Consider the following 7,949-nt stretch of genomic DNA (forward strand, 5'->3'; position numbering starts at 1 on the left):
GAGCTTAGCACACAAGGTAAGGGGGCTATGCATCTGGGAGCAATTTCTGAAGTCCACTACAGTGCCCCCTAGGGTGCCCGGTTGGTGTCATGGCTTGTGAGGGGGACCAGTGCACTACAAATGCTGGCTCCTCCCACGACCAAAGGACTTGGATTTGGACGTTTTTGAGATAGATGTCTTTGGTTTCCATTATCGCCGAAAACCGAGGACGACCATCTCTAAGGTCGACCTAAATGTCAAGATTTGGGCGTCCCCGACTGTATTATCTAAACGAAAGATGGACGCCCTCCCCTTCGCGGCACTGTCCTTAGAGTTGGGCGCCCTTAGAGATGGTCGTCCCCATTCGAAAATGCCCCTCCACGGCACTCTCAGCAGGAGGGATAGGCATGATCTGCAGGTTAGGGCTGAGTGAGACCTTGTGCTCCAGGCAGACTGACTTCTCATGCAGCCCATCACACATCGGAGACAACACAAATACAGTAGAGAATGAGGACATGAAAGAAGTGATTATCACTGCTTCCCAGTTTCCAGGACTGAAGGCTTGGAAGCTTTGGATTTTACCCTTCTACTTTGAAAGCATATTGAAAGGTAAAATTGTAAGGCAATGAAATAAACTCAGATCTTGGATCTGCAGCCAACATGCTTTCATGCCAGTGCCATCTTACTCTCCTTCCCGATATTTATCTATTTAGATCCTACAAGGCTTGTATCTCAGTGAACAATTCATGAAATCATTTAAAACTTTAATTACATTCACAATTATGAATAAACAGGCTGGGCAGATGGAGAGGTAAATGACTGATGAAAATGCACAGTGCTTTAATGTTAAGACAGTGAGCTATATGCCAATACCTCTCCATTTTCACCACAATGCCATAGTAACATATGAGCATAGCGGATGACATCAGATAAAGACCAATGTGGCCCATCCAGTCTGCCCAGTAAGGTGGTTAGGGTTCTACCCGCTGCACAGTGCAGGTTACTTTCCCCATGTCTGTGTTTTTAGAGTCGTAATTACCATGTGGTGCAGTTTCTGTCTCCAGTTTATAGTGCTGCAACTGCTATGCAGTGAAGGTTACTTTCCTCAGTTTTTAAGGGGATATTTCTCTTACGAGGCAGAAAATTACAGGCACTCTTACCAGTTTTTAAGGTTGTAATTACTGTGCAGTGCAAAGTATTTTATCCTGAATATTACTTACCCCATGCCTTTATTTGTAGGGTTTTTACTGCCACACAGTGTGAGTTACTTTTCCCAGCTTTTAGTGCAGTAACTGCCATGCATTGCAAGTTATTTTCCTCATGCGTTTATTTTTAGGGTTGCACAGTGTGAATTACATTCCCTAGTTTTTAGGGTTGTAAGTGCAATTCAGAGCAGGTTATTTCCCCCATGCCTTTGCTTTTATGGTTAGAATTGCTGTGCAATGCAAGTTACTTTCCCCAGTTTTTACAGCTGAAATGCAAACGTCAGATCACAACTAGTCTATGATTGATTTCAATCCTTATGCTCTGTAAAGATCTATTCTGAAAAGGCTTGTTTATTCACCAATGCATTTTAGAAAGGAAAGGTCTCAGCCACTGGCTCCAAAGTTTTTGGGCTGACTCCTAAATCCAAAGAAAATTTGTGAATGCTTGAGTTACAGTAATTAGAGCAGCTGATAACCCTCTTGAGAAAGCAGCAGAGCCCTGAAATAACCCACACTCACCTGAGTCTCTCTTCAGTGATTCCTCTGATGTGGCTCTGCAAGGGAATCCTACTTCTTTTATGTCCACTGTCTACGTCAGAAACATTAAGAAAGTTATTAATTAATGTGGGATGACAGGGTCCTTGAAGGGGATGGTAGAACCTCTGCTGTGTTCTGGTGAGGGAGGGAAGAGATGTTTTCCCGTGGGCTGATAACAAGGAGGAGGAGCCCTGAGGTTATCAGAACCTTGGTGGAGGAAAAAGCTTAGGACATGAATAAATTTACCTGGACATTTTGATGGTAGTATAGTTTATCTTGGCTATTAATGGATATTTATTCTAGGGGTACATACTGGACATTGTTAACCTTCAGCACTGCTAAGGTTCTATCTTAACTTTTCTCATGTGTATTAATATCAGCAAGTCTTTGTGTTGTCAATGTGTGTATTATTTACTTTCAGTGATATGAACACTGTCACTGGACTGAGACCAACTAATTTCATGCAGGCTACTATATAGGTTTCAGTTTAAAGCAATTCTTTTGCCTCTATAGACCTAGTTGATTTCAACTGGTAACCAGTACTCTACTACCCAATCATTTCTATAGTGCTACTAGACATACGTAGCACTGTATCCAAACATGTAAGAGACAGTCCCGGCTCAATGGAACTTAAAATCTATTCAAGACAGAAAACACAGAACAAATAATAAATTAGGAGTTACATTTCTTATGAGACTGATTAAAATATGTTTATGTTTTATTAAAACTAAATGCCGCCAACCTTTTACAGTACGTGGAGGGGCATAATCGAAGGGGACGCCCAAGTTTTGCTGAGGACGTCTAGGTGGAGGGGCGGGGAAACCCGTATTATCGAAACAAGATGGACGTCCATCTTTCGTTTCGATAATACGGCCAGGGACGCCCAAATCTTGACATTTAAGTCGACTTGGAGATGGTCGTCCCTAGACTTGGTCATTTCTGATTTTCGGCGATAATGGAAACTAAGGACGCCCATCTCAGAAACGACCAAATGCAAGCCCTTTGGTCGTGGGAGGAGCCAGCATTCTTAGTGCACTGGTCCCCCTCACATGCCAGGACACCAACTGGGCACCCTAGGGGGCACTGCAGTGGACTTCACAAATTGCTCCCAGGAACATAGCGCCCTTACCTTGTGTGCTGAGCCCCCCCAAACCAGCCCCAAACCCACTACCCACCACTGTACACCACTACCATAGCCCTTATGGGTGAAGGGGGGCACCTAGATGTGGGTACAGTGGATTTCTGTGGGCTTTCGAGGGCTCACATTTACCACCACAAGTGTAACAGGTAGGGTGGGGATGGGCCTGGGTCCGCCTGCCTGAAGTGCACTGCACCCACTAAAACTGCTCCAGGGACCTGCATACTGCTGTCATGGACCTGAGTATGACATTTGAGGCTGGCATAGAGACTGGCACAAAAGATTTTTAAAGAGTTTTTTTGAGGGTGGGATGGAGTTAGTGACCACTGGGGGAGTACGGGGAGGTCATCCCCGATTCTCTCCGCTGGTCATCTGGTCAGTTTGGGCACCTTTTTGTGCCTTGGTCGTAATAAAAACAGGACCAGGTAAAGTCATCCAAATGCTCGTCAGGGATGCCCGTTTATTTTCCATTATGGGTCGAGGACGCCTCCGACACGCCCCCGTGAACTTTGGTCGTCCCCACAATGGAAAGCAGTTGGGGATGCCCAAAATCGGCTTTCGATTATGCCAATTTGGGTGACCCTGGGAGCTGGACGCCATTCTTCCAATTTGTGTTGAAAGATGGGTGTCCATCTCTTTCGAAAATAAGCCTGATAGTGGTTTACAATACAAAATATAACCAATCATTAAACAAGAATTCTATAAATTTAGATAGGAAAGACGTTACACTCATACAAATCACAAACATATCAAAATATAAAATTACATCTAATATGAAATCATATTTTACAGAGCCATTAGTACTTCTTTTATTAATTTATTAGGATTTATTTACTGCCATTTTGAAGGAATCCACTCAAAGTGGTGTACAGTAAGAGTAAATCAAACATGAGCAATAGGCAATTATAGCAAATGACAATACAAAGTATGGCATAGTATACTACTTACAATGTCAACACAATATGTAATAGAACATTTTAATTGACAGTGAATGGTATAAGCAAAGATGGAACATATAGATAGATAAGAGAGTAAGAGGAGTTAGAAAATAAGGTGACTAATTTAAAGAAAGGTGCACATGAGGTCAGAGAGATGGTTAAATGTTATATCAACTAGGGTAGGAGTGGATAAATAAATCTAAATAATCACCAGGGGGCAGATATTCAGCCTGCAGTCAGCACTGAGCCCAGATATTCAATGCCAGGCCGTTTCTGGTTCCTGGCATTTAATGTCTGAGGCATTTCCAGTTCCTGGCATTCAATATCCGGCATTTTTTTGGCCGCTATAAACTTAACCAGCTAAGTTAATATTCTGCGCTGGCTAGTTACGTTTATTGCAGCCAAAGGTAGGCCTGCTATTTACATGGTCCAATATGGCCGCTTAACCTAGCTGGAAAAACACAGAATATTCATGATAAAGCCAGTTAGCCACTGTTAGCTGACCATGAATATTCAGTGGGAGATAGTTGGCTATCCCCCGCTGAATATTTGCTGATAGCTGGTTAAGTGCTATTTAACTGACCAGGAGCCATTCCTGTCCGGTGGGTAAATAAAGGGGTTAAACAGGGCTGGTCATAGGTGGTCAGTGACTCAACTGTTTGGAAAGGCTAAGATGAGGTGGGCAAGTTAAAATCTTTAGTGTAGGGAGGGGGGGAAACACCTTTGTCAGCAGTAAAGGGACAGTAGGGGCTTGAACACAGCAGAGAAGGACCCCTACCAGTTGCCTCCCCCTAGTACTTCTGTTACTGATGGTATGAAAACTGAATATACTCGAGGGAATTATGTGCCAAAAATCTAAATTATACAACACTAGTAAAAGAGGCCCGTTTCCAACAGAAATTAAACGGGCGCTTGCAAGGTTCCATGGCCCCCTCCCTCCCTCCCTCCCTCCCTCTCTCTCTCCTCCGAGTTCCAGCCCCCCTCCCCTCCGAGTTCCATGCCTCCCTACCTGCTTCCCTCCCTCCGATTTCCATGCCCCCCTAACTGCCTCCCTCCCTGTCCTCCGAGTTCCAGGCACCCCTCCCCTTTGAGTTCCAGGACCCCCCTCCCCCTTCCCCTTCACATTCCAGGACCCTTCCCCCCCTCTTCGAGTTCCAGGACCCCCCTCCCCTTGAGTTCCAGGACCCCCCTCCACTTCAAGTTCCAGGACCGGCCCTACCCTTTCAGTTCCAGGCCCCCCCTCCTGGTCGAGTTCCAGGACCCCCCTCCCATTCCAGGACCCCCTCCCTCCCGCTCCTCCCCTGCCCTCCGAGTTCCATGTCCCCCCCGCGCCTCCCTCCCTCTCTCTCTGTGGCCTCCGAGTGGAAGCAGGACGTGTGTGGCTGCCCCTCCCGTTCATAAGTGCCGGCTTACCTCATGGTCCTCCGGCAACAGTAAAGTCACTGCACGGCACAGCACGGCGCTTCAGACTGCCTTCACTTCTGTTTCAGCTCTGCCTCTGGTCCCGCCCTCATTTCCTGTTTGTGGAATGAGGGCGGGACCAGAGGCAGAGCTGAAACAGAAGTGAAGGCAGTCTGAAGCGCTGTGCCTTGCCTGCTCAACTTCACTGTTGCCGGCGGACCAGAAGGTTTAAAGAACAGCCAGCACTTACGAAGGGGAGGGGCAGGCGCACACGTCCTGCTTCCACTCGGAGGCCACAGAGAGAGAGAGAGGGAGGCGCGGGGCAGTGGAACTCGGAGGAGGGGGGAGCGTGGAACTCGGACGGGAGTGGAAGGAGGGAGGGAGGTAGGGGGCATGGAACTCGGGGTGGTGGAACTCGGAGGAGGGGGGCGTGGAACTCGGATGGGAGTGGAAGGAGGGAGGGAGGTAGGGGGTCATGGAACTCAGAGGGGAGAGGGCTGGAACTGGGAGGGGGGGGGCAATACTGTACTCACCTCCGGTGGCTGGTGCTGGCTTCCCTTCCCTCTCACTTCCCATTGGTCCGTCATGTGACATCATCCCCAGGGCAGACCAATGGGAAGTGTGTTACGAACCTAGGCATCCAGACGGAGGTGCAAATTATTATATAGGATAGGAATAGGATATTAAACAGAATAGTACTTGCAGAATTATGTGCAGGTATTTTAACGTTTGACTCCTGATCAGCATCTTCCTGTTGGCCATATGAACAGTGATGTTCAGCAGCACTGCTGGCTTTTAGTTTACTGCTGAGTTACCAAACATGTTTGGAATAGATATTAACTGTACCTAATGGTTAGAGAAGTGGGCTAACAACCAGAGAAGCCAGGGTCACTGCTGCTCCTTGAGATCTTGAACAAGTCACTTAACCCCCTATTGCCCCAGGTACAAACTTAGACTATAAGCCCTCCACAGACAGGAAAATACCTACTGTACACGAATGTAACTCACTTTGAGCTACTCTTGAGAAAAGTGTGATTTAAAGAATCCAAATCCAAAATCAAGTACTGGGTATATTGTGAACTAATACAAAACACCAGAAATGACATACCATAATAGTACTAACTTGCAGGAGTCATAAACAAGGCCTACCCAGGAAAAGGTAGTGCTGTATACATTACAATGGGCATTCTCACTTTCGGATTCAGATCTACAGTACTCCTAGACAGGGGCGTAGCCAGACACCCAATTTTGGGTGGGCCTGGGCCCAAGATGGGTGGGCAGAAGTACTCCGCAAGTGATTTGGTCTCTCCCTCTCTCAACTGCATGCCATATGGTCCTTCAAACATCAGCCCCTCCCCTGCATACCTTTTAAATAGCAGATTTTCACCGACAGCGAGCAGCAACTAATACACACTGCTCATGCTGGCCTCACAGCCTTCCTGCTGATGTAACTTCCTGTTTCCGCATAGGCAGGAATACATCAGCGGGAAGGCTGTGGGGCTGGTGCGTGCAGTATGTATCAGTCGCTGCTCACTGCAGGCATCTGGTATTTACAAGGTATGCAGGAGGGACAGTTGTTGGGAGTTTTCGGCTGGTGGGACTTGGGGAATCCCTGCCAGCCACATCATAGATATGCTGCTACTGGGTGGGCCTGAGCCCAAAATGTGTGGGCCTGGGCCCACCCAAGCCCACCCTTGGCTACGCCACTGCTCCTAGACTGCTGCATGGGGCCTGATTGTGCAGAAGCCTGATCCAAATAGGTACAGCTGACTTAAACGAGTAGGACTCAGGTCCCAGAAAGACTGTGAAGGGTTAACTGTTTTAAAAAAATGATGGGTTATGTGTTAAGAGAAATTATGAAATAAACAGCTAAAGTAAAGTATGTGGTTGGGCAACAGGCCTTGGTTTTAGGAAAATGTTGCAATGCAGATTGCAAAAGTTAAATGAGAAATTGGGAGGAAAAATTGATAATGTTTGAAAACAATGTTTGGGTGAAAAGAAAATGAAGGGCTGGGTCCAAGATGCAGGGGTCGCAACCATCTTTTATACCATTATGAAATATTTAATTGGAAATAAATGTGTGATGTTAAATAAAAGTTTGGACTGTGTATTGAATAAAGTAGTTTACAATTATGTGGGAGAAAAGGATGGGATATGTTTGGGAAAAAATGTTTGGTGTGAAGGGGAAAAGTGGTTTAAGGCTGAGAGGTTGTTACCCCAAAAGGTATCTGGGTGTCTGCTAAGGAAAAAAAGAGGTTTGATGGGTTTGATTTAAACAGGTTGCTACTCTATAGAGTCTTGGGTGTCCTGTTTAAGTGGTAATGGGGTTGGAGGAAAACTGACCCGTATGAAAAGAGAAATCTCCCTGAAGGATGAGATTGTGGGAGAGAGTAGAAGGTTCTCTCTGTAGGAAGGGATCCCAATTGAAGGAGAAAAAAAACATGTCCAATGATTGATGGGGAAAAAATAGAGTTGTGGGCTAAGTGGTAAATTTACTAGTGATATACAAAGAGGGGCATTTTCGAAAGGGACGTCCAAATCAAAACATGGACATCCCTTTCGAAAATGCCCCTCTTTGTATATCACATGTTTTGATTTGGACGTCCTCGCTAAATGTCCCAATCTAGGGGCAGGGAAATCCGTATTTTCAAAACAAGATGGACGTCCATCTTTCATTTCGAAAATACCGTTAGGGACGTCCAAATCCTTATATTTGGTCGTCCCTAGAGTTGGTCGTCCCTAGATTTGGTC

At 46.1% G+C, this 7,949-nt stretch overlaps 1 protein-coding gene across 1 annotated transcript in view; it reads right to left on the reverse strand.

Annotated features, from left to right (window-relative positions):
• The window catches only part of LOC115481000, a 211,217-nt gene extending 209,350 nt beyond the window's left edge, over positions 1 to 1,867 (reverse strand). Inside the window, exon 1 of the mRNA XM_030219985.1 lies at positions 1,704 to 1,867. The gene's annotated coding sequence lies outside the window, so the exon portion shown is untranslated. The remainder of the gene's footprint in view (positions 1 to 1,703) is intronic.
• Between the last annotated feature and the right edge of the window lie 6,082 nt (positions 1,868 to 7,949).

This window comes from Microcaecilia unicolor, chromosome 11 (genome assembly GCF_901765095.1).
Source record: "Microcaecilia unicolor chromosome 11, aMicUni1.1, whole genome shotgun sequence".
NCBI classification, from domain to species: Eukaryota; Metazoa; Chordata; class Amphibia; order Gymnophiona; family Siphonopidae; genus Microcaecilia; species Microcaecilia unicolor.